This window comes from Pipistrellus kuhlii, unplaced genomic scaffold, assembly GCF_014108245.1.
Source record: "Pipistrellus kuhlii isolate mPipKuh1 unplaced genomic scaffold, mPipKuh1.p scaffold_m20_p_2, whole genome shotgun sequence".
Lineage (NCBI taxonomy): Eukaryota > Metazoa > Chordata > Mammalia > Chiroptera > Vespertilionidae > Pipistrellus > Pipistrellus kuhlii.
The window spans coordinates 105,758,867-105,783,996 of NW_023425515.1; the positions used below are offsets into that span (position 1 = coordinate 105,758,867).

Below are 25,130 nucleotides of genomic sequence, written 5' to 3' on the forward strand. Positions count from 1 at the left end.
CTGCACATACATCATCCTATTGAATACTTCTAATAACACTATGAGAAAGCTATTAGCTTCCTCATTATCTAGGCAAAGAAATATAAACTTTAAGAAGTAAAGTAACTTGCAAAATGTCTGCCAGGCAATGAGTCAGGTAATGGACTCAAGCCTAAGCAGTCTGACTTCAGAGCCTGGAGTTAAATCATTACACCAGTGTCTCACAAAGGATGTGACATAAACACGGGGGGACTTTAAACTTTTTCTATTAGTTGTACATTTCTTTTTGAAGTGCATCAGAGAAAAAATAAAATAGTCAACCGATCCACTTCCCTCCATGTCCACCATTGCTGCTGCCTGTTCCCCTTCCGCCCAAATCACTGCAGGAACTTTTAAAATTAATAAATAAATTAATTAATTTATTTATGTTTTATTTTTTATTGATTAAGGTATTACATATGTATCCATATTCCCCCATTGCCTCCCTCCCCCCGCTCGTGCCCCCTAATGTCTGTGTCCACTGGTTATCCTATCTAATAAAACAGTAATTTGCAAATTAACCATTACTCCACAACAAAAATGGCTGCACCCATAGACACAAGATGGCCCAGGGAGGGCTGCCACTGAGAGCAGGCAGCATGAGGCCCTGGCTGTTTGCTTGGGAGGTGCCGGCGCAATAAGCTCCCAGTGTCCACCAGGGCAGTTTATTTTCTCTTTAGTTCCATTGCCCTAGGAGCTGTATCAGTGAAGATAATGATTTGGCATATGTCTGAGATTTTGCTGCCTAGGGATGGATACTTCTAAGATTTTTATGGATTCCCATCTTACATTTAAGTCCTTTATGCATTTTGAGTTTATTTTTGGTATGGTGTATGTTGGTAATCTAATCTAGTTTCTTTCTTTCTTTCTTTTTTTTTTTTTGCATATATCTGTCCAATTTTCCCAACACAATTTACCAAAAAGACTGTCTTAACTCCCTTATATGCTCTTACTCCTTCAGTTTTGAATGATAGCCTTACTGGATAAAGTCTTCTTGGATTCAGTCCCCTGCTCTGCATTACTTTGCAAACTTCCTACCATTTCTTTCTGGCCTGATGTGTTTCTGTTGAGAAATCAATTGATAATCTAATTGGAAATGGCTTGTATGTAATGTTCTCCCCACCCCACCCCTCTTTCTTGCAGCCTTTAAAATTCTCTCTTTGTCCTAGGGTTTGCCATTGTAATTCTGAAGTATCTTGGTGTGGGTCTTTTCTGGTTCATCTTGTTTGGGACCTCTGCTTATGTGACTTTTTTCTTCTCCAAATCAGGGAAGTTTTCTGACATTATTTCTTCAAATAGGTTTTCTAACCTTGTTCCTCTTCTTGTCATTCTGGCACACCTATTATTCATATATTCCTCCATTTCATGTTGTCCCAAAGCTCACTTGGGTTCTCTTCCTGTCTTTTAATTTTTTTCTCCTATTGCAGTTCAGATTGTGTGTGTTATGCTTCCCTGTCTTCTAATTTGCTAATTCAGTCCTCCGCTTCTCCTAGTTTACTGTTGAAACTTTCCATACTGTTTTTTATTGTAGCTATATCACTCTTTATTTCCTCTTGATTCTTACATAAGTTGTTGATTTTTTTCATCCATCTGGTTTGTTAACTGTATGATTTTTATTTTTAATTCTTTTTCTGACATATTGCATGCCTTCTTTTCACTTAGTTCCTTATCTTGAAATTCCTCCTTTTCATTCCTTTGGTGTTTTCTTTGTCTCCCCATTTTTGCTCTTACCAGAAAAATCTAGTTGTCAAGTTGTGCTTAAGCTACACCTTGGGTGGCAGTAGCTACTCAGACAGCAGTGGCTCCTTGGATGGGCACTGCTCATGCTGCTGCTTGCAGCAGTGGTGGCTCCTCTGGCTGATGGGGGTGAGCCGCTTGTGTAGCTGCTGCTTGTCAAATGGTGTTGGGCTGCTTGTAAGGCTGATGTTCCTCAGAGAGGGGCAGGCTGCTTGCAAAGCTACTGCTCCTCTGAGGAGAAAGGGCTGCTCTCAGGGTTGCTTCTCCTTGGACAGGGACAGGCTGCTCATGGCTGCTGCTTGTCAGATGAGGAACCAGAGTGGACCACTTGTGTGGCTACTGCTCCTTGGACCAGGGCAGGCTGCTTGTGTAGCTGCCCCTCCTTGAACAAGGTGGGCTGTGAATGGCTGATTCTTATCAGACAGAGGTGGGCTACTCATGAGGCTACTGCTTTTTAGTTGAGGGCAGGCTGCATTCAACTGCTGCTCCTTGGCCAGGGTAAGGCTGCTCACAGGGCTGCTGATCCTTGTACAGGTGCAGGCTGCTCGTGGGGCTGCTGCTCCTCAGATGGGGGTAGGCTGCACATGGCTGCTGTTCTTCAGATGGGGGTAGGCAGCTCACACAACTGCTGCTCATTGGATGGGGGTGGGCTGCATGGGGCCACTGCTCCTTGGATGGGGGATGGCTGCTCAGAGGGCTGCTGCCCCTTGGACAAGGTAGGCTGCTTAGATGGCTGCTGCTTGTGCCATTGCAGTGCCCTGGGCTAAAGCGTTGGGCCAACCAAAGGGGAGCATGCTTCAGAATTCACAGGAGCCAGTGGCTGGGGTAGTTGGAGTTTCAGTGTCTGTGGGACCACAACTGAGGCAGCAGGTTCTTGGCGGGGATGGCTGTAGAGTTCTGAGTGGTGTCTGAGGGCATCCTGGGTAGAGGTAAGGCTGGGCTCCCTGTCACAGCAGCTCTCCCCTCAAGATTTTGTGGTCTCTGTGGAAGAGCCTGCCTCCCTGGAACTGTTTGCATCAGTAGCAAAGGCTGCCTGGCTAGGCAAGACTGGTCCACCAGCCTCCAAAAGTCCTGTGGAATCTATCTCTCAATCAAGTACACATACACACACACACACCCCACATGTTCCCACACTTTCCTTTTATTCCCTTTCTCTCTCTCCCTTCCTTTTCCCTTCCTCCCTCCCTCCCTCCCTCATGCACCCTCCCTTACTGCCACCATCTTCCTGCCTCTGTAGTTGGGTCTGGAGTTTTATTGACCGATTTATGGATGGAGTATCCTCTCTGGGTGTCTGGTCATGTGGCTCGCCCTCTACCACATTGACCAAACAGGACAAAATGCAACTTGACAAGACACGACACAAAGGGAGCAAAACATGAATGTACTCACAACACGGATAACCCTGATGTAAGTGACCACCAGATAAAAGAGAACTAAGGGAGAGAAAAGAGAACACAAATGGTATCAAGGAGAGAAAAAATGGTAAGATAAAAAACAAAAAGAAGAAAAAGGAAGAAAAGGGGGAAAATATATGGGGAGAAAACACCACAGAAAAAAACAGATAAACCAAAAAATGCAAACAGCAAACACCCAGAAAAGAGGGTGGGGGCAGAATATGTAGAGGCCGAGCTTATATACAGAAATTAAGGTTAAGGACTTGGATGAATATGGGGAAGACCTCAGTTCAGTGGAGAGGAAGTAGAAAGAGGATGAGTGAATAAGAAGAAAAAGAAAGAAAAGAAAAAAATAATTTAAAAAGTAGGATAAAATAAAAAATAAAAAGAATGATGAAAAATAATGCTAAAAGAATGAAGAAACCAAAGGAAAAAGAAAATAAAGAAAAAAGCCATAACAAAACAATAATAAAATAAAAATAAAAATGAAAAAGTGAAGTGTTGTTTGTTTCTGCGAGTTTTAATGCCCCATGGGGGCTGATTTAAGATACCACTCTTCTGTACTGTCTGCCATTTCTCAATTTCCTATTAGGTAGTCAGCACTGTATTGAAGTTCCAAGCAGTCTATCACTACTCTGTGTCTATCTCTACCACCTTGACTGCCAGTAGTCAGGACCAATCTGTCCACTTAGCTTCTCTTCCTGTTGTCAATGTTAATCTCTCAAGCAGTTGTTTTTGACAGGGCTATAGTTGGGGATTTTGCATTATCACTTTCCAGAACTGAACGGCCCCTCTTCAGCCCAATCCCTCAGGGCTCTCAGGGACTATTATTTTGTATCCTTTGTAACACTCAGAGTGTAGTCTGGGTGTGGCTGATTGGTTGACTGGAGACTGAAGAGAGGGGATATCTCTTCAGGAGAAAATGGCTGCTTAGGTCTGGAGTGTCAGTTAGTCCCAGTTTCAGACTCCCAGCCACCTCTCCCTGACCAGCTATTCTCCCCAGCTCCACAAGTCACACCTCCACCTGTACCTCAACCACAGGTGAATGTTTGTATTTGAAAGGTCATATGAAATAGGTTTAGCAAATAAAAGCAAAGACCAAAAAGAGGAGAAAAAACTGTGCTACTGCAAGTTTCTCTCAAACCCCCCCCCCCCCCCTCATGGGCACTGTGAGCTTGGGTAAGGTGACCAGATTTCCTGCTTTTTGCGGGACAGTCCTGATTTTTAACAATTTGTCCCATGTCCTGCAGCATTTTTAAAAAGTCTCGATTTTTGGAAAGAATGCACTACAAGCTAGGGAACAGCGGGAGAATGGGAAGGGAATATACGGTTTTCGGCTGCCATGTGGCTATTTAGCCAGGATATGAGTTTTATATTATTTTTGTTAATTTTATAATGTTAAACTTTAATAATAACAAAAAGTTGTTGAGAACTGATTATCGAGAACTGCTTATCAAAGTTCAAATTGTTGATTAATTGTTAGAATTTGACCACCATTGTTTGGACTTAATGAACAATGGCATTTTTGGGGACTGGCAATGACGAAAACATTTTGTAACTGTTTCTCAGATGATACACATTGTACTGCGTGGTAGTAAGCTAGTTAAACAAGTGATGTCATTAAAAATCAGCTATTCAGATAACTTAGGTAATTTATTTATTTATTTATTTATTTATTTATTTCATAAATACATATATTTTCTTGAATTTAGAAGACAGTACTCGTATTATTTATATTTTATAGTGGTGGCAAAAAGTCTAGTGCCAGCCTTGAAAGTGTGAAAGTGACATTTACGACTATACATAATTTTTTTTATTTATTATATTTATAAATTGTACTTATATTGAAATTTTAAAAAATATATTACAATACTATTTTTGCGTTCTATGAAAATTTTTGTTGCTCCATATAGACCACATTTTTAATCAAGAACACCCCCTTCTCCCCCCCCCCCCCCCCCCCCCCTGTTAATGGTGTCCCGCTTTACCAATGTTAAATCTGGTCACCTTAAGCTTGGGCAGTTCTTCAGGCTGTCCTCTCCAGGCTCAGCCTCTCATGGCTGTGTGCTTAGATCTAGAATCTCCTGCTGCCAGCAACCCTGTGGACCTCCTTTCCACATCAGTTGTTACACCTCTTCCAAGGGATGAGGACTTAGTGCCATGTGGCTTTCTTTTGACCCTCTTTCTTAGCTAAGAGGTCTCACAATTCTCTCCAGCCCAGATCTCCGATTTTGCCTTTCTCCAGGCATCCTCTTCCCTTCTAAGTTGTAAATAGTCTCAACAACTGTGTCTGTTTCCCCAATTCCAGGTGGATATTATTGAATTTAGTTGCTTCTTCTATCTTGTCTGGGATAAGGCTCAGGACACATCTACCTATTCTGCTGCCATTTTTTCTCTAGGAACTTGTTAAGTGGTTTCCAAAATTGCTTGTCTAGGGTGAGCCCTTCTCACAGAAGCCTGAGTGATGATTATAAATGGAAAACATTTCATGTCCCTCCCTTGCTGAAAACCCTTCAATGGTTCCTCATTTCACTCAGAAGAAATTTCACATTCTTTCCCAGGAGCTGTGAGGTTCTGCCTGATCTGGTTCCTGCCTGACTCTGAGGCCTCATCTCTAGTCTCTTCTCCTTCCTTTGTCCAAGCCTTCTCACTATTTCTTCGTTATGGTGGACTCATTCTCACATTGGGACACTAACCCTTCTAATTTTCACTGCTGAGACCTTTGTGGGATTTCACTCAAGACTCCATTCAATATCAGTCCTTCATAGGGTCACTAATCCAACTTTATTTCCTTTTTTTTCTCCTTACATTCTCTTATAGTACTGAGCTGACATTGACTTTTTAAAATGCCCTATTTTTTTTTTTTTATCGACTCTCTTTTCCATTAGAATGTCATTTCTGTGAGAGAGGTTCTTTGTCCATCTTAGTCACAGCTGTGTTTCCAGCTCTGAACAACATGTCACAAAATACATGTTTAATAAATATTTGTTAATTTGTTACTTTAGAGTGAAGATAAAGATAGGTTTGTAAAGAAAATATTAAGGGAATTTAATCATTATCTATCCTATATAATAAAAACCTAATATGCTAAGTGTCTGACTGTTCACCTGTAGGGCCAGACACTATGATGCGAACTGACCACTAGGGGGCAGATGCTCCAACTGATAGGTTAGCTTGCTGCTGGGGTCCAGCTGATTGGGACTGGGTGAGATGGGCTGGACACACCCTGGAGCCCTCCCACAGTACCCTCCCCCGCTGGCCAATTTTCTCCAGTCCCTCCCCAGCCAACCAGTCCAAATTGGCCTTGGGATTGGGTGAGATGGTCCCAATCAGCCCCAATTGGCCCCGATCATCCCCTATTGGCCTTGACCGGGACTAGGAAAGATGGGCTGGACATGCCCTGGATGAATCTGTTTATTTGGCTGATTTCAGAAAGATTGAGGGACCCCACTAGTGCACAAATCCATGCCCTGGATGAATCTGTTTATTTGGCTGATTTCAGAAAGATTCCCACAGTCCAGGCTGAGGGACCCCACTAGTGCACAAATCCATGCTCAGGGCCTCTAGTGTATATCCTATCTAATTAAGAGGTAATATGCAAGCTGACTATCACTCCAACACACAAGATGGCCACCCCCATGTGGACATAAGATGGCTTCCACAAGATGGCCAGCAGGGAGGGCAGTTGGGAGGCACCAGGCCTCCAAGGGAGGGTAGTTGGAGGCAATCAAACCTGCAGGGGAGGGCAGTTAGGAGTGACCAGGCTGGCAGAGGAGAAAAGTTGGGGGCAAACAGGCTAGCAGGGGAGCAGTTAGATATCAATCAGGCTGGCATGGGAGTGGTTAGGGGGTGATCAGGAAGGCAGGCTGGTGAGCAGTTGGGAGCCAGCAGTCCGAGATTGTGAGAGGGATGTCTGACTGCCTAAACGGGCAATCAGACATCCCTTGAAGGTTTCCAGATTGGAGAGGGTACAGGCTGGGCTGAGGGACAACCTCAACCTTGTGCACAAATTTGGTGTCCTAGGCCTCTAGTTCTATTTATATTTATTCTAGGGGCCCAGTGCATGAATTTGTGCACTTTGAAAGACACTGTGGGCCATGAGTCTGCAGTGGGCATAGGGGCAGGTCTCAGCCCATCCTCTGTTCCCCCACGCCCCCTTCCCACCACATCCCCCAACCCCCTCTCTGCAAGCAGCCCCTCTCCTGCCACCACTGTTCCCATGTGCTGACAACGTTCACCTCACTTACACTGGTTGATTGTGTGGACCAATTGGGGCCAGTCCCAGCAGTGGGTGTGAGTATGGCTGGTGCTGTCAGTGGGTGCCAGCAGCAGCTGCTGCTCCAATCACCCCTCAGGAGCCAGGGGAGGTGGAGAAGCTCTCAGGGTTGATTGGGATTGGCAACTGCTGCTCACACCTACTGATGGCACCAAGCGATAGGATTACCGCCAGGTGCCTGCTGTAGGTGTGAGTGGCAGCTCTGTCAGCAGGTGCAAGTGGTGGCTGCCAGCTCCAATTGCCCCTTAGAAACAGGGGGAGGTAGAGAAGCCCTGAGGGGCATTCGGGGCTGACAACTGCCACTCACACCCACTGATGGTGCCCAGTGATCAAAGCCAGTGCTGGGTGCCAGCAGCGGTTGCAAGTAGGGCCACTGCCAACAGCAGGTGCAAGTGATGGGCAGGACCATGGTGCGCAGGAGCAAAGAATTTTCAGTTACCACCATAGGCTTGCCCTGATGAGTGTCCAGCCTCCCAACTTGGTCTGGTATTCATGCTAACCTGTTCCACCATCCCACTGTGGCTGTCACTAGCTACATTCTGCACTCTGCCGCCTGTTGCCGATGCCTTCCATGTTCCGTCTGCACCCCCTGGTAGTCAGTGCACATTATAGCAACCGGTTGTTCGATTGTTCAGTTCTGCTGTTTGGTCTATTTGCATATTATGAATATATATATTCATGTTAAGCCAGTCATGGAAATTGAGTTACAGACCAAAGCCAGAGTGCAAGGAAAGAGTTTTCACTCTGAAATGCTGCGCATAACTTTATTTCTTCAAAAGTAGAACAAAGAGGGAAAATATATAAATTATAATTTGCTTTTTAATGCTGATATTACACTAAGATTCTATAATCAAATATATAAAGAAAACATCATGTTGTCTATTATGAGGTTTTTGAGCTCATTTGTGAATATGGAGTTTCTTCTAAATGAGTATTTGCTATATCAGGTTGAAGTCTCTTGTCTTGGTGGGAATTTCAAACCCAGTTAGGTTAGTTATCATCATCCAGTGCTCATTCACTTTTCACTCTCATCATCACCACAGCACACTTCAGCCTCACTCGGTTGTGATTCTAATCACCTTTCATCATTCCTGTAGTTAACAAGTACCGCTAAAAATACCAATAATTAAATCTTTCACCAGAAGAATGAAAATCTTGAAGGTTTAATAATTTTAAATAGGGAGAAAAACAGAGTTTGGAAAGTAACTTAAGAATGGCAGTTGCTAACTGGTTGCTTGACTCATGCCCAGCATTGAGTTTCTTCTTTGCGGAATTGGTATTGAAACACTGGAGGGTTTAGGCAAAAATCTATTGGCAATAGGAATGTTTCTATAATGTTCATTTGATTTAAAAAGTAAGCAAGAGAGAAAATTTTCTGAGAGTGTACCTTACTTTTCAATTCTGTTTAGCAGTGAGACACAGAAGCCAGAGGGCTGCTAACTGATTGCATCACAAACTCTAATAACTACAGTAACTTAAAGACTCAACTCACTTTCAAAGGTCCTTAGGTATAATTTTTTTCTCCCATCATTATATGAAACTAGAGGCACAAAATTAGTGTGGGGGGAGGGGTGTGTGTATCCCTCAGTCCAGCCTGTACCCTCTCCAATCTGGGACCCCTTGAACGATGTCTGACTTTCAATTTATGAATCCAAGACTGCTGGCTCCCAACTGCTCGCCTGCCTGCCTGCCAGGCTGATCACCCCCTAACCACTCCCCTGTCAGACTGATTGCCCCAAACTACCCTCTCCTGCTGGCCTGGTCACCCCCAACTGCCTTCCCCTGTAGACCTGGTTGCCCCAAACTGCCCTCCTTTGCAGACTTGGTTCCCCCCAACTTCCCTCCATTGCAGGACTGTTTCTCCCCCTCCCCCCAACTTCCCTCTACTGCAGGCCTGGTCACCCTCAACTGCCCTTCTCTGCTCTCCTGGTCACCTCTAACCTCTCTCCCCTGCATGCCTGATTGCTCCCGACTGCCCTCCCTTTCAGGCCTGGTCCCTCCCAACTGCCTTCCCCTGTCCATCTTTGATCACATGGGGGCAGCCATCTTGTGTGTTGGAGTGACAGTTAATTGGCATATTATCTCTTTATTATATAGGATCAGTGAACATATAGGACCTTCTTTTATTTATTCATTCATAAAGGAATATTTAGTGCATGTCAGCTATGTATCAGGGACTCTTTTAATTGCTATATACACAGCAGGAACAAAATGACAAAAATCCCTGCACTCACAGGACTTACATTTTAGTGTAAGAGATAGACAATAAAAACATTTTAGAAAGTGTAGTATGTTAGATGTGACAAATACTATGGAGAAATGAAGAAGGAATGGGGACTTTAAGGCAAATACTTTAAGAAGAGACAAAAAAGGTCATTATGTAATGAAAAAGGGTCAGTTTAATGAGAAGATACAACTTTTGTAAATATTTATGCATTCAACATAGGAACACTTAAATATGTAAAACAAATGTTAACAGACCTGAAGGAGGAAAATAGACAGCATTAGAATAATATTAGGGGCCTACAATATCTCACTTTGAACAATGACTAGATCACCCAGGAAATATTGAACTTATACTACACATGAGACCAGATGGAGTTAACAGATATTTACTAAACATTTTATCCAACAATAGAAAGATACACATGCTTCTTAAGTTCATATGGGTCATTCTTTAGGATATATTATATATTAGGCTACAAAGCAGTATTAATAAATTTAAGAAGATTTAAATTATATTAAAAATCTGACCATAATAGTATGAAACTAAAAACCAAGTACAAAAAGAGAACTGAAAAATTTACAAATATGTGGAGTTTAACAAAATACTGAACAACTTATGGGTCAAAGAAGAAATCAAAAGGGGAATTCAAAAATATATTGAGACAAGTAAAAATGAAAACAGAACATACCATAATTCATGGAATGCAGAAAAAGCATTTATAAGAGAAAATTTCATAGTAATAAATGCCTATATTAATAAAAAAGAAAGAACTCAAAAACAACTTAATGTACTATCTCAAGGAAGTATAAAATAAAAACAACTAACCCTAAAGTTAGTAGAAGGAAGGAAAGATAAAAATCAGAGTGAACATTAATGAAATACAGACTAGAAATACAATAGAAAAGATTGATAAAACTAAGAGCTATTTTTGAAAAGGTAAACAAAATATACAAACCTTTAGCTCTACTTATCAAGAAAAAAAAAAGGACTCAAATAAGTAAAATTATAAACGAAAGAGGTGACATTACAAGTAATAATACACAAATACAAAGGATCATAAAGACTATCATGAACAATTATATGCCCCCAAATTGGACAACCTAGAAGAAATGAAAGCATTTCTATAAATATACAATCAACAAAGACTAAATTATGAAGAATAGAAAATGTGAACAATTACAAGAAAGAAGAATGAATTAGTAATAATAATAATAATTTAAAAAGCCTTCAACAAACAAAATTCCTACCTGGGTTGGCTTCACTGGTGAATTCTACCGAACATTTTTTTTTCAATCCTCACTTGAGGATATTTTTCCTACTGATTTCTTAGAAAGAGTGGAAGAGAGAGGAAAAGACAGAGAGAAATATCTATATGAGAGAAACACATCAATTGGTTGCTTCCTGCATGCTCCCCGACCAGGGCTGGGAGGATCCTGCAATCATGCACTTGATAGGAATAAAACCTGGGACCCTTTGTTCTGCAGGCCAATACTCTATTCACTGAGCTAAACCAAGTAGGTCAATTATACCAAACATTTAAAGAATTAATAACACTCTTTTCAAACTCGCCAGAAAAATAGAAGAGAAGGGAATACTTCCTAACTCATTTTATGAGGGCAGCATTATCCTGATATGAAAACCAGTCAAGGGTACTGCAAGAAAAGAAAATTACCAGCCAATATTTCCAAAGAACATAGACACAAAATCCTCAACAAAATATTAACAAGCTGAATTTAATAATACATTAAAGTATCATATACCATGATCAAGTGAGATTTATTCCAGGGATGCAAGGATGATTCAATATAGTACTAAGAAAATTAAGCATAAGTTTCATATAATCATTTCAATAGATACAGGAAAACTATTTGGGAAAATTCACATTATTTTTTAAAATGTTCTACATAAAATCAATGTAGAAGATACATCTATCTACACTAATAAAAGAGAAAAATGCTAATTGACCGCACCTTCACTATGTCCACAGCCAATCAGAGTGAGTATGCAAATTAACCCAACAAAGATGGAGTTAATTTGCATACGCTGAGGGAGGGAAGAGTGAAGACTGAAGACAGCATAGAAAAAAGAGGGAGAGAAAGGGGAAAGTAAGGCAGCTGCCAGAGGGAAAGCGTGAGCAGGGTGGGCGGTGGTGGTGGGTGGGGCAGGCAGGATGGGCAGCAGAATCTTCCTGCAAAGGGCCCCTAGTATATATATAAAAGTCCAGCAACCATTATGTTGGAATACCAGACTGACCAGTCACAATGACACACACTGACCACCAGAGGCAGATGCTCAACACAGGAGCTGCCCCACCAGCTGTCAGTGTGCTCCCACAGAGGGACTGCCACTCAGCCAGAAGCTGGGCTTTCAGCTAGAGAGTGCAGCAGTTGTGGTGGGAGCCACTCCTGCCTCTGCAGTATCCCTAAGGAGCAGCAAGCCAAGCAGTAAGGAGCAGGTGAGCAGTAAGTAGTGGCAAGGAGCAAGTAGAAAGGAGCAAGCGGGCAGGTGGTTAGGAGCAAGCCAGTGGGCAGTTAGGAGGGAGGGTTCCCGGATTGCTAGAGGGATGTCTGACTACTGGTTTATATCCCAATGCTGGTTTAAGTCTGATCAAGCCTAAACCAGCAGTCGGACATCCCTCAAGAGGAATTACAGGAGGGCGTAGGCTGGACTGAGGGACCCTCCCTCCACACCCCCATGCACAAATTTCATGCATCAGGCCTCTAGTAATAAAATAAAGGCTATATATGACAAACCCACAGCTAACATCATATTCAATAGTGAAAAGCTGAAAGCTTTTCCTCTAACATCAGGAACAAGATTTCAATGCAATCCCTATGAAACTCCAGTGGCACTTTTTTTTTTTTAAATAAAAGAAAAAGAAAACCAGCCTAGAATTTGTATGGAACTACAAAAGACCATGAATATTTAGAAACAATCTTGAGGAAGAAAAACATAGCTGGAGGCATCACACTACCTAATTTCAAGCTATATTACAATGCTATAGTAATCAAAACAGTATGATATTTGAATAAAAACAGTCATAGAGATCAATAGAAGAAAATAAAGAGATCAGAAACAAACCTATTTATTTATGGGTCATTAGTTTACAACAGAGGAGTCAAGAGTATGCAGTGGAGAAAGGATAGTCTCTTTGATAAATATTGGTAGACAGCCAAATGCAAAAGAATGAAACTTATTCCTCTCTTAAACCAAATACAAAACTCAACTCAAAATGGATTAAAGATTTAAATATAAGACCTGAAACCATAAAACTTCTAAAAAAACAACAACAAACATAGCAGGTAAGCTCCTTGACATTGATCTTGGAATTGATTTTTTGGATTTGATACCACAGACAAAGGAAGCAAATCAAAAATAAATGAATGGGACTACAGCAAACTAAAAAGCTTTGCATAGCAAAGGAAACCATCAATAAAATTAAAAGGCAACATGTGAGTTGGAGAAAATATTTGCTAACTAATCACATATTTGATAAGGGGTTAATATCCCAAAATATACAAAGAACTCATCAATTCAATAGAAAGAAAGAAAGAAAGAAAGAAAGAAAGAAAGAAAGAAAGAAAGAAAGAAAGAAAAAAAGGAAAAGAGAAAGAAAGAAAGGAAGGAGGGAAGGAAGGAAGGAAGGAAGGAAGGAAGGAAGGAAGAAAGAAAGAAAGAAAGAAAGAAAGAAAGAAAGAAAGAAAGAAAGAAAGAAAGAAAATAAAGAAAAGAGAAAGAAAGGAAGGAAGGAAGGAAGGAAGGAAGGAAGGAAGGAAGGAAGGAAGGAAGGAAGAAAGGAAGAAAGAAAGAAAGAAAGAAAGAAAGAAAGAAAGAAAGAAAGAAAGCAAGCAATTGAAAATGAGCAGGAGAACTGGATAGATATTTTTTTTCTTTTGTCCACATCCACACAACCCCCTCAACCCCTTCCCTCTGGTCATCATCACACAGTTATCTATGTCTATGGATTATGCTTATGCCCTTTGGCTAATCCTTTCATATTCTTTCACCAAAATCTCCCTTCCTCCCTTCCCTCTAACAGCTGTCAGTCCCTTCCAGGTATCCAGACCTCTGTTTTTTGTTCATAAATTTATTTTGTTCATTAGATTCCACATATAAGTGAGATCATATGGTATTTGTCTGACTGGCTTATTTCACTTAACATAATAATCTTCAGGTCAGTTCATGCTGTTGCAAAAGTAAGATTTCCTTATTTTTTATAGTTGCATAGTATTCCCTTGTGTAAATGTATCACAGATTTTTAATCCACTCACATAGTGATGGGCACTTGGTCTGTTTCCAGATGTTTGATATTTTAAATAACACTGATATGAACATATGGGTGCATACATTCTTTCTGATTGGTGTTTGGAGATTTTAAGGATATTTTACCAGAAGTGGGATTACTGGGCTAAAAGTCAGTTCTATTTTAAGTTTTTTGAGGAACCTCCATACTCTTTACTATACAGTGGCTGTACCAGTCTTCAATCCCACCAACAGTAGTCAAGATTTCCCTTTTCTGGACATCTTTGCCATCACTTATTGATGGTAGCCATTCTTGCTAGTGTGAGGTGATATCTCATTGTAGTTTTAATTTGCATCTCTCTGATGATCAGTGACTTTGTAAATTTTTTCATATGTCCCTTGGCCATCTATATGTCATCTTTTGAGAAGTGTCTTTTTAGGTCCTTTGCCATTTTTTAATTGAATTGTCTTCCTTTTGTTAAGTTGTATGAATTTCTTATATATTTTGGATATTAACCCTTTATCAGATGTGCCATTTCCAAATATGTTCTCCCATAAAGTGGGCTGACTTTTTGTTTTATTGATTGTTTCTTTTGCTGTGCAAAATATTTTTATTTTGATGTAGTCCCATTTGTTTACTTTTTCCTTAGTTTCTTTTGTCTTAGGTGATGAATCAGTAAACATATTGCTATGAGAGATGTCATAGATTTTGATGCCTATAGATACTTCTAGGATTTTTTATGGCTTCACAACTTATATTTAAATCTTTTATCTATTTTGAGTTTATTCTTGTGTATGGTGTAAATTGGTGGTCAGGTTTCATTTTTTTTTCTTTTGCATGTAATTGTCCAATTTTCCCAACACCATTTATTGAAGACACTGTCAGCAATGTGGGAATAGAGGAATCCTACTTCAACATAATAAAGGCTTTCTATGACAAAGCTACAGCCACACTCAATGGGCAAAACCTAAAATCATTTCCCCTAAGAACAGGAACAAGACAGGGATGTCCACTTTCACCACTCTTATTGAACATAGTACTGGAAGTCTTAGCCACAGCGATCAGACAAGAAGAAATAAAGGCATCACAATTGGAAAGGAGGAAATAAAACTGTCATTATTCTCAGATGACATGCTATTGAACATAGAAAACCCTATTTACCAAAAAAACTATTAGATTCAATAAAGGAATTTGACAATATAGCAGGATACAAAATCAATAACCAAAAATCACAGGCTTTTTTGTACACCAATAATAAAGTCTCAGAAAGAGAAACTAAACAAACAATCCCATTTACCATTGCAAAAAAAAAATTAAAGTACTTAGGAATGAACTTAATCAAGGAGGCAAAGACCTATACTTAGAAAACTACAGGACATTGCAAAAAGAGATAGGAGAAGATATAAACAAGTAGATGAATATACCATATTCATGGATTGGTAGAATCAACATCATTAAAATGTCCATACTACCCAAGGCAATCTACAGATTCAATGAAATCCCTAATAAAATACCAATGGCATATTTCACAGAACTAGACCAAATACTCCAAAAATTTATATGGACTCAACATACCTCATATAGCTGTGCAATCTTGAGAAAGAAGAACAAAGTTGGAGGAATCACAATACTATATTTCAGGTTATAATGCAAAGCAACTGCCCTCAAAACAGCCTGGTACTGGCACAAGAACAGTCAGATAGATCAATAGAGCAGAACAGAGAGCCCAGAAATCAATCCAGTCCTATATGGTTAATTAATATTTGGCAAAGGAGGCAAGAGCCTACAACGGAATCAAGGTTGCTTTTTAAAGCGAGAACTGTGATAAGCAGAATAAGAATAAGGAGAATTTTAAGAGATACTACGACCACCTGGCTCAGTTGGTTCAAGCATTGTTGTGTGCACTGAAAGTTTACAGGTTCAATTACTGGTCATGGCACATATCCAGGTTGTGGTTGGATCCCTAGTGAGGGTGTGTACAGCAGGCAACTGATCAATGTTTCTCTCTCACATCAATGTTTCTCTCTCTCTCTCTACTTTCATCTCTCTCTTAAATCAATAAAAACATATTCTTTACCATCTTCTAACATTTCATACGTTCCCAGTACTCCTTAAGAGGAGAATGAAGATCATTTGAGTAAAAAAAATTAGTCTCTAAGTGCCTTTGCTTTCTATAAAACAGGGTCTGTAAAGGGCTTGATGAGCTCTCAAATCATCAAAATAAAGAAAAGAAATATTTTATTTATAAGAATTTTTATTATTTCATTATACTTTCTTCAAGGAAATTTTGATAAAAACACATGGAATAAAACCAGATTTATCTTTCCTTATACTGAGGTGGCTCTTTATATGATTACATCACATTTTTGCTATCTTTAATCTTTGTGTCAGTAGACCTGGTCTAAAAGACTGCAAACATTTTTCTGGGGTGCAGGAAAAGTAAACTGGCAAGGGATTCTGGCAAACTAGGGAGTGCTTGTTGCAATGGAAAACAAACAAGTCCCAAGTGGGCAGATCTTCTGAGTTTTCAAGTTGAAAAATTGGATTTTTATATGATGTCTTCCAAATTTTGTATACTGGCAACTAATGCAAACTTTTAAAACAACACTATGTATGTCAAATTAAAATTTTATGCAGGCAAATTACCACCTGTGATATTTACATAATAACAACAATTCAATATTTGCATAAGAAAATAATAACAAGGAAATAAAGTAAAGAATAAACTTATATTGTTAACAGCTGAAATTTGAAGACAACTCAAAACAAGTACTTTGGCCACATTCATATTGCATTGGTATTATGTGCATGGACAAATATAATACACTTATTAGTAAAAAAAGATGTTTGTCTACCCCTTATACTCTAGTTGAAATTTACCAGTATTTCTAACAATACAGTACAATAGTGTTTCTCTTCCATGGTTTGGTGCTAACGAAGTTGATAGCTTAAGTCTTTCAGATTGGAATATCAATTTTTTAAATCTTTCCAGTTGTGAAGTAGTTTTAATACTGCTATTTATGGGGCAATAAAGTTCAATAAAGATTATTTTTGGGGCCATGATTATAATGGTGATTAACACGCAAATATATTAATAGTATACATTAGGGAAAATTTTTAATAGATCCAACATAAATGAATCTAAGACAATATTTTGTACAAATTGATGAAGATAAATGTTTTGTAGTAACACTTCTACAAAATTTATCTTCAACAAACATTTGACTATATTACTACATTTTAGAAGTATAAAAAGAATTCTATCCTGTTAATAGCAGTCACAGGAAATGCTATTTTTTTTTATGCCACGAACTGGTGCTTAATATTATCTAGATATATGACACTTTACAAATCACTTTGAATTTAATAGGTTATTTAGAGAATGGAGAAGTCCAATGAATAAATGAATGAAGTGCTTCAAATGATCAGTAAGTTAAGATACTTGTTCTAATTTCAAAAGCTAAAGTAGGATAAACATATTTAATTTATTTTCTTATAAATGTTTAATATTCTGCAGGTTACTTATATTTGAAGAGAGGAAACACTGACTACATTTTTGGGATTGATAAGGGAAAGAAATTAATATCATTTGGAGTTTGTTTCATTCTTTTTTTTAATGTAAATTCTTTTTAAAAAAATATATTTTATTGATATTTTACAGAGAGGAAGGGAGAGAGATAGAGAGACAGAAACATCTATGAGAGAGAAACATCGACCAGCTGCCTCCTGCACACGCCCCACCGGGGATGCGCCCGCAACCAAGTTACATGCCCTTGACCGGAATTGAACCCAGGACCTTTCAGTCCGCAGACCGAAGCTCTACCACTGAGCCAAACCGGTTTCAGCTTAAATGTAAATTCTTTATTGTTTAAAGTATTGCATAAGTCTCCTTCCCCCACATTGACCACTCCCCAGCCTCTCACACACACAGCACATTCCCTCACCCCAACCCCTCTCTGTGTCCATTGGTTAGGCTCATATGCATGCATACAATCCTTTGGTTGACCTCTTACCTCTTCATCCCCTGCTTTCCCTCATAAATTGGACAGTCTGTTCAATGCTTCTATGACTTTGGCTCTATTTCTGTTCATCAGTTTATATTCATTATATTCCAAAAATGATGGAGATCATGTGATACTTATCTTACTCTGTTTGGCTTATTTCTCTTAGCATAATGCTCTCTAGTTCCATCCATGTTGTTGCAAATGGTAAAAGTTACTTTTTTACAGTAGCATAGTATTCCATTGTGTAGATGTACCATAGCTTTCAAATCCACTTGTCTGCTGATGGGCACTCAGGTTGTTTCCAAATCTTAGCTATTGTAAATTGTGCTTCTATGAAAATAGGGGTGCATATATCTTTTCTGATTGGTGTTTCTGTTTTCTTGAGATGTATTCCTAGAAGTGAAATTGCTGGCTCAAATAGAAGTTTAATTTTTTAATTTTTTGAGGAAACTCCATGCTGTTTTCCACAGTAGGTACATCAGTCTGCATTCCCACCAGCAGTGCACAAGAGTTCCTTTTTCTCCACATCCTTGCTAGCACTTGTTGTTTGTTGATTTGTTAGTAATAGCCATTCTGACAGGTGTGAAGTGATACCTCATTGTTGTTTTGATTTGCATCCCTTGGATGATTAGTGACTTTAGGCACATTTTCATATGTCTCTTGGCCTTCCTTATGTCCTCTTTCAGGAAGTATCTATTTAGGTTCATTGCCCATTTTTTGATTGGGTTGTTTATCTTCCTTTTGTTAAGTTGTATGAGTTCCCTGTATATGTTGGAGATTAAAACCTTTTCAGTGATAACATTGGCAAATGTGTTCTCTCATGCAGTGGGCTTTCTTGTTGTTTTGCTGATGGTTGCTTTTGCTGTACAGAAGCTTTATCCTACATAATAAAAGAGTAATATGCAAATTAAACATCGCTCCATGACACCCATCAGCCATGCCCATCAACCACGCCCACCAGCCAATCAGAGAAAATATGCAAATAAACCCAACCAAGATGGCTGGAGCCACAGAAAGCAGGAGGGAGGCTTGGGTTTCTCAGGCAATGGAATAAGCCAAGCTTTCCACCTGCCCTAGCTGGCCTAAGCTTCGACTCAAGGCTACAAAATTTTAATTATAGAAGGTAAACAAATCTAAACAGAAATGGTGGCAGCCATGGAGTGAGCAGGAGGCTTGGTTCTGCTCAAGGGTTACAAAGTTTCAATTTAGAAGATAAAGAAATTCCAGATACCAGGGCCTCCACTTGGGTCGCCAGGGGGTGTAGCTGGCCTACAAACTACCACAGGCCCCTTGCTCAGGTCGTCTCATGGCAGATTGACCTTCACTCCAACACACGATAGCTGCCCCATGTGGTCAAAGATCCTGTTCCCATTTGGACACAAGTTGGCCACCACAGGATGGCCAGCAGGGGAGGGGAGTTCAGAGGCACCAGGCCTGCAAGGGAGGGCAGTTGAGAGGAGCCAGGCCTGCAAGAAAGGGGAGTTGGAGGGGATCAACTCTGCAGGGGAGGGCAGTTATGGGTGACCAGGCTGGCAGAGGATGGAAGCTGGGGGCAAACAGGCTGGCAGTGGAGCAGTTAGACTCAATCAGGCTGGCATGGGAGTGGTTAGGGGGTGATCAGGCTGGCAGGCAGAAGCGGTTTGGGGAAATCAGGAAGGCAAGCAGGCAAGCAGTTGGGAGCCAGCAGTCCTGAATTGTGAGAAGGATGTCCACCTGCCAGTTTAGGCCTGATCCCACCAATTGGAGAGAGGGTGCAGGCTGGGCTGAAGGACACCTCCCTCCCCCAGCCCTGTGCATGAATTTTATGTACCAGGCCTGTAGTATTTTGATAGTCCCATTTATTTATTTTCTCCTTAGTTTCCATTGCCCTAGGAGCTGTATCAGTAAAAATATTATTAAGACATATGTATGATATTTTGCTGCCTATGGCTCCTATAGGATTTTTACCGTTTTGCATCTTACATTTAAGTCCTTTTTCCATTTTGAGTTTACTTTTGTGTATGGTGTAAGTTGGTGGCTTAGTTTCATTTTTTGGCTTGTATCTGTTTAATTTTCCCAACACAATTTATTGAAGAAACTGTCTTGATTCCCATGTATGCTCTTGCATCCTTTGGCAAATATTAATTGAGCATAAAGGCTTGGGTAGACTTCTAGGTTCTCTGTTCTGTTCCATTGTGCCAGTACCAGGCACTTTTGAGGACAGTGGATTTGTACATAGCTTATATCTATTATTGTGATCCCTGCAACATTGTTCTTTTTTCTCAAGATAGCTGCAGCTATTAGGAGTCCTTTGTATTCTACATGAATTTTTGGAGAGTTTGTTCTAGGTCTTTGAAGTATGCCATTGGTATTTTAATGGGGATTGCATTTAATTTATAGATTTCTTTGAATAGTATGGACATTTTAATGATGTTGAATCTTCCAATCCATTAACATTGTATATTCTTCCATTTGTTTATCTCTTCCTCTAGCTGTTTTTTCAGTGTCCTGTAATTTTCTGAGTACAGGTCCTTTACCTCCTTGGTTAAACTTTTTCCTAGATTTCTTAATTTTTTTTTTTTTTTTTTTTTTTTTTTGTGCAATGTTAAATGGATTTTTTTGGTTTTGTTTTGTTTCTCTTTCTGTGAATTCATTACTGATATATACAAAAAGCCATAGATTTCTGGGTGTTAATTTTGTATCCTGTTACATTGCCAAATTCATTTATTAATTCTAGTAGTTTTTTGGTGGAGTCTTTAGGGTTTGCAATGTACAATATCATGTCATTTGTAAATAATGAAAGTTTTGGGTCTTCTTTTTCAATTTGGATGCCTTTGATTTCTTCTTCTTGTCTGATCACTATGGCTAGCACTTCCAGTACTGTTGAACAGGAGTGATGAGAGTGGGTATCCCTGTTTTGTTCTTATTCTTAGGGGAAATGGTTTTAGATATTTCCTGTTGAGTATGATGATGCTAGCTGTAGTTTGTCATATAATATAAGGCTTTTATTATGTTGAGGTATGATCCCTCTATTCCCATTCTGCTGTAAGTTTTTATCAGGAAAGGGTGTTGAGTTTTGCATCAATTGATATGATTATGTTATTTTTGTCTTTGTTTATGTGATATCACATTTATTGATTTGTGGATATTGTACCAGTCTTGCATCTCTGAAATATATAAATCCCACTTGGTCATAGTGTATGATCTTTCTAATGTAATGCTGGATCTAATTTGCTAGAATTTTATTGAGGATTTTAGCAACTGTGTTCATCAGGGATATGGCCTATAATTCTCTTTCTTTGTGGTGTCTTCATATGGTTTTGGTATTAGGATAATGTTGGCTTCATAGAATGAGCATTGAAGTGTTCCTTCTTCTTGAATGTTTTTGGAATAGTCTGAGTAAAATAGGCCTTAGTTCTTCTTTGAATGTTTGGTAAATCTCTCCTGTGAAGCCATCTTGCCCCAGGCTTTTGTTTGCTGGAAGCTTTTTGATGACTGCTTTGATTTTCTCCCTAATTATCAGCCTGTTGAGATTTTTTTTTTTAATTCTTTTTTATTGAGTTTTGGAAGGCCGTATTTTTCTAAGAATATGTACATTTCCTCTAGGTTGTTTAGTTTTTTGTAATAGAGTTGTTCAGTTTGTTTGTTTATTTATTTATTTATTTATTTATTTATTTATTTATTTTACAATCTTTTATATTTCTGTGGGGCCAGTTAGTTCGCCTCTTTCATTTCTGATTTTGTTTATTTGGGTCCTTTCTTTTTTATTCTCGATGAGTTTGGCTATAGTTTCATCAATCTTGTCTGTTTTTTAAAAAAACCAGCTCTTGGTTTCATTGATGTTTTGTATTTTTTTTTTTCTCTATGTCATTTATTTCTGCTCTGATCTTTATTATCTCCTTCCTTCTGGTCACACTGGGCTTTTCTTGTTGCTCTCTTTCTAATTCTTTAAGTTGTAGAGCTGGATAAGTTATTAGCATTTTTTCTAGTGTGTGTGTGTGTGTGTGTGTGTGTGTGTGTGTGTGTTTTAGGTTGGCCTGTAGAGTTATCAACTTCCCTCTCAAGACTGCTTTCACTATGTCCCTTATGTTTTGGATTGTTGTATTATCATGGTTATTTTTTTTCCAGGATGTTTTTAATTTCTTCTTTGATCTCTTTGGTAACCCTATCATTGTTTGATAGCATGCTATTAAGACTCAAACCGTTTGATTTTTAAAATTGTAGTTTATTTCTAATATTATGCCATTGTTGTCCAAGAAAATGCTTGATATGATTTCAATCTTCTTGAATTTGGAGAGACTTTGCCTGTAAGCCAATATGTGGTCTATCTTTGAAAATGACTCATGTGCACTTGAGAAGAACGTATATTCCATGGCTTTGGGGTGAAATGTTCTGAAGATGTCAATTAAGTCCATGTGATCTAGTGAGTCATTTAGGATTGATGTTTATTTGCTATTTGTTTTGTTTTTTTTGTTTTGTTTTGTTTTGTTTTGTCTAGAGGATTTATCCAGTGATGTCAGTGGGATATTAAAGTCTCCTACTATAATTGCATTGCTGTGAATCACAGGAGTTTTTATGTATTTGGTTACTCCTCCATTGGGTGCATATATGTTTACCAGAGTTATATATTCTTGATCAATGTATTCCTTTAGTATTATGAAATGGCCTTCCTTATCTCTTGTATGGCCTTCACTCTGAGGTCTATTTTGTCAGATATAAGTATTACTACCCCAGCTTTTATTTTTTTAAATTTCCATTTGCCTGAAAGGTATTTTTTTCCATCCTTTCATTTTCAATCTGTGTGAGTCTCTTGTTCTGAGGTGGGTCTCTTGTAGACAGCATATATATGGATCTTGTTTTCTTACCCATTCAGCCACTTGATGTCTTTTGATTGGAGCATTTAGGCCATTTACTTTTAAAGTTATTATTGATATATATTTTTGTAGCCATTTTTATTTTTTGTGCCTGTGCTCCTTCTTCCTCCCTCCCACTTCCTTCTTTTTACAACAGTCTCTCTAGCCTTTCTTGCATTGTTGACTTGGTAGTGATAATCTTCCTTAGCCTTTTTTTTTTTTTTTTTTTTTTTTTTTTTTTTTTTTTTTTTTTTTTTTTTTTTTTTTTTTTTTTTTTTTTTTTTTTTTGTGAAGCTCCTTATTTCTCCTTCAATTTTGAATGATAGTCTTTCTGGATAGAGTATTCCTGGATTCAGTCCCTTGCTTTGCATCACTTTGAATTCTTCCTCCCATTCCTTTCTGGCCTCAGGTATTTATATTGGAAATAATTTCATAATCTAATGGGAGCTCCCTCGTGGATAATGTTCTGTCTCTCTCTTGCAACCTTTAGGATATTCCCTTTTTTTTTTTTATTAATGTTTTGCATTATAATTACAATGTGTCTTGGTGTGAGGCTTTTGTTGTTTCTCATGTTTGGGACTCTCTGTGCTTGTGTGACTTTTTTCTTCCCCAAATTGGGGTAGTTTATGGACATTATTTTTCAAATAGGTTTTCTAAGCCTTGCTCTTCTTGTCATTCTGGAACCCCTATTATATATATGTTGCTTCATTTCATGGTGTCAGAAAGCTCTCTCAGGCTCTCTTTCTGTCTTTTTTTTTTTCTTCTTTCTCCAATTGCAGTTCAGATTGTGTGTGTTTTGCTTCCCTGTCTTCTAATTTCCTAATTCAGTCCTCCACTTCTAGTCTAGAGTTAAAAGCTCCATGTTGGTTTCTTTTTTTATTCTAGCTATGTCACTCTTTATTTCCTCCTTATTTTTTCATAGGTTGTTGATTTTCTCTTTCATCTGGTTTATGGACTGTATGACCCTTATTGGGAATTTTTTTTTCTGACATGTCACATGCCTCTGTTTCACTTATTTTTCTTTTCTGGTGATTCCTCCTTTTCTTTTCTTTGGGGATTTTTCTTTTGCCTCTGCATTTTTGCTCTCACCAAAAGATTTAGGTGTTGAGTAATGTGGGGCGGGTGGCTACAGTGGTGGGCTTGGTGGCAGGTCATGCAGTCATGTGTGGCAGTTGTTCCTCATATGGTCACAGGTGGTGTCTGCTCTTTGGGTGGTTGTGGGTGGTGGCTGCTTATCAGGTGATTGTGGGTCAGCTGCTTTCTGCATGGTGTATGTTTATGGTGTAGCCATTCATTGTGTAGTCACCAGAAGTGGCTGCTCCTTGAGGGTTTCAGGGCAGTTGTTCTACATGTGGTTGTGGGTGGTGGCTGCTCCTCTGGCAGGCACTGGTGGTGGTTGCTCATGAGGTGGCTCCTCCTCAGTGGTTGCAGGTAGTAGCTTCTCCTTGCATGGTCATAGGGCAGCTGCTCCTTGCATGATTGTGGGTGGTGGTTGCTTGTGGGTAGAACTGCTCCTCTGGTGTTCATCGGTGGTAGCTGCTCATGTGGCTCCTGAAGCTGTTGTGGTTCCAGGGGCTGCTACATAAAGCTTGGATATTTGCACATGATTGCTGAGCCTAGGGCTGTTGTGTAAGGTTTGGCTGTTCATGTGCATGCCTCGGGTTATTGTGCTTGGGGCTAAGGTGTCTGGCTTGGGGGGATGGGAGTGCCCTCTAGAACTCACAGGAGCCCTCAGCTGGGGAGACTAGAGTCCTGGTGTCTATGGATCAGCAGCCGAGGCAGTAGCTTTAGATCAGATCCTGGAGTAGCTATAGGATCCTGGGTGGTGTCTGAGAGCACCCTGGGTGGAGGTGAGGCTGGGCTCCCAGTCACAACAGCTATCCCCTTCAAGATGGTGTGGTCTCTGCAGCAGAGCTGGCCATTCTGGGAGAGATTATAGCAGTAGCAGATGCTGCGTAGCTAGGTGAGCCTGCTCTCCTAGCCCCCAAATGTCTCGTGAAATCTAGCTGTCACACACACACACACACACACACACACACACACACACACAAATACACACCACATCCATACACTTCCCTTTCACTCCCTCACTTACACTCTTTTCCTCACTATTGTCCTGCAGGCTGCCATCTTGGAATCTCTGTTTCATTCTTGGTTTTTGTCTTTTATCTCCTTCTTACAGTTAACCTGGTTCATTAAGTAATTATTGGAAAAAGTTTTAACCTGATTCACAAAGAACTGTTTTAGTATTATATCCTTATGGCAAATATAATTTATATTTGTATTATCTTGTCATAGAGAATGTACAAAATAGCCCTAATTAAAGTAGAAAAAAACTAAGATTACACAGGTTTGCTTGGTAAGCAGTAGGAATAATAAGCCTCAGTTTTCTCAAATAT

At 39.4% G+C, this 25,130-nt stretch overlaps 1 long non-coding RNA gene across 1 annotated transcript; it reads left to right on the forward strand.

Annotated features, from left to right (window-relative positions):
* Nucleotides 1-1,157: 1,157 nt before the first annotated feature.
* Nucleotides 1,158-23,668, forward strand: LOC118724444. Its single transcript, XR_004989588.1, has 4 exons — nucleotides 1,158-1,615; nucleotides 13,832-13,839; nucleotides 17,770-17,779; nucleotides 23,654-23,668. It is a non-coding gene; the product is annotated as an uncharacterized LOC118724444 (long non-coding RNA).
* The last annotated feature ends 1,462 nt before the right edge of the window (nucleotides 23,669-25,130 follow it).